This window comes from Mus pahari, chromosome 8 (assembly GCF_900095145.1).
Source record: "Mus pahari chromosome 8, PAHARI_EIJ_v1.1, whole genome shotgun sequence".
Classification (NCBI taxonomy): Eukaryota; Metazoa; Chordata; class Mammalia; order Rodentia; family Muridae; genus Mus; species Mus pahari.
Window position 1 is genome coordinate 24,882,640 of NC_034597.1, and position 2,182 is coordinate 24,884,821.

Sequence of the window (2,182 nt, forward strand, 5' to 3'; positions counted from 1 at the left end):
TTCGGGATAGCATTTGAAATGTAAATGAAGAAAATATCTAATAAAATAATTTTAAAAATTCTCCTTTATATTTTTAAGCATATCTTACTGTGCTTTCTTCATAAATTAAGCTTCTTAGTGTTTATGTATATGTAGCAAGAAGAGTATATATGGGTCTGGTACCATCTGTGATTTTAGGCAACTCTGGGGGCTCTTGAAAAGCATTCCCATGGGTGGAATCTACTGTACTCAGCCACAGGTGTTTTCTTATAGCATCAAAAATAATAGGCTGGTGGGATCTGAGGAACAGCAGGCCCAGGACCACCAGATACATTTGTCTGCCCAGCTGAATGAGGCTGTGGAAGAATGGAACCAGACCTGCAAAGCTAAGAACTGGGCTGGTGGGCTGGAGAGTAGGACCAGACCTGCACTATGGAGCAATGGGTTGGCAAAGTGGTAGGAAGCTCTGTGAGGTTAAGTTCTGGGTCAATGAGAAGAGGAACCTTGGTCACCAGGTTTTCAGCCTCTGTTTTGGGATCACTGTCTGGCCCGTAAGGGCATCCCTACTTTCTGCAGGACCAAGGGGGAGAAAGTGGTGTTAGAGAGAAGCAGAAAGGGAAGATAGTGGGTGTAAGCACAGAGGAACTATGGCGTCTGTCCCTTGTATCAACCAACATCCATAATGCTGTCTCCTTTGAAACACTGAGACACAAGTTGGAATGTTTCTTGATGTGACCTGTTCTCTGGAAACAAAGTGATGACTTTGCTTATGGTCAGAGCAGTAAGTTGCTACATGCTACTTAAAGTTGTTGCAACACAAGGTTTAGAAAGGTTACCAATGAAGAGAGGGTGTCTCCCATCCCTGAAGCCTGAAACAGGAAACTCACTGCTCCATCCCTGGATCAAGGGTAGCTCTTGCTATTAAGCTACATAGCAGCTCAAATGTGTGGATTTCTTCTTGGACAAACATGAAAAGTTGGGGCTCAGTGCAGCATATACATCTTGTCATAGTTTCAAGGGAAGCGGACTAAATGGATCAGTTATTCTTGTCAAGACAAGTTATTCTAGCTTCAAACTTTCGGGCAATGTCTATGTCTTGAGTTCTTGTACTCTGATCACTCTAACGGAAACTGTCTCAACTGATTGACTTCCTATTCTGGCAAAGACAAGGGACTCCTTTTGGACTAACCTGTCTGTGTTGCTCTGGTCTTAAAATATAAAAGGAGGGGGTCCCCATTTCACTCCCTTGGGATTCAGCAGGCGGCTTAGAGACTGCTCTCACAACAGTTGCCTTTAGGAGCCTGGCCTGAGAGGGAAATGAACAGGCTGAAGGAAACTTGACTGCAGGACTTACAGTGGGCGCTGAAGTTCCTCAGATGGCCAGCAGGGGAAGCACGGTCCTCTACCAGGCTTACACCGGCTCGGGATAGGACAGCAGTGCGCAGGCTCGTGGCAGTCTCCGGGATTGGACACATCGAGGCTCTGGCGCGAACCTCCTGGTGAGGCGGTTGGGCCCCGAGGCCGACGGGCCCAGGTGAGGAGAGGTGGGTCGGGTCAGGGGGTGCTGAGGTGTGATGGGGAGACCTTCCTCTGCTTCCCAGGAAGAAGGGGCTAATTGGTGCGTGGAGGCCTGGAGCACGGGCTGGACTCCGAGGCTCCCTGTGGCCTGTGGAGGGAGCCTGACCATGGAGGTGGGAGGGCTGGACTAGGCCTAGCCTCAGGGTGACCGGCGTCGGGGTGACAGGGTGACCCTTGTGTGTGGTAGAGGAAGGTTTGAGAGCCATGCAGAGATGCGTGCTTCTGATAGGATTGGCAATAAGCTGTTCTGGGCCTCTAAGACCAGGCTTTGGTGACCCACAGGATTGGAGACCAAGGGAGCCATGGACACTCAAGCCAGTGAGGGTTGGTTGGGGTGTCTAGAGAGAGAGAGAGAGGAAAAAAAAACCCAACAATCAAGTCATAACTATTGGGAAAAGTGTACCCGGCACATGCTGTAGAAGCTGGGTGTACAAGAAAGGAATAAGCAAGCTCCCGACCTTCCTATTCCAAGAGGGCGGAAACAAGGCAAGGTCGAATCCAAATCAAGGAGAGCTGAGTGAGAGGAATGGTGTTTTCTGGCTAGAAGTGGGTTTTTTTATTTTTATTTTTTATTTTTGTTTGTTTGTTTGTTTTTAAGATTTAGTTATTTATTATATGTAAGTAC

General features: G+C 48.0%; 1 protein-coding gene across 1 annotated transcript in view; it reads left to right on the plus strand.

The window, feature by feature from the left end:
- The first annotated feature begins 1,430 nt into the window (after nucleotides 1-1,430).
- Ptpn20 (protein tyrosine phosphatase non-receptor type 20) overlaps nucleotides 1,431-2,182 on the plus strand; it is a 53,018-nt gene continuing 52,266 nt past the window's right edge. The window contains exon 1 of the mRNA XM_021204021.1: nucleotides 1,431-1,513. The gene's annotated coding sequence lies outside the window, so the exon portion shown is untranslated. The remainder of the gene's footprint in view (nucleotides 1,514-2,182) is intronic.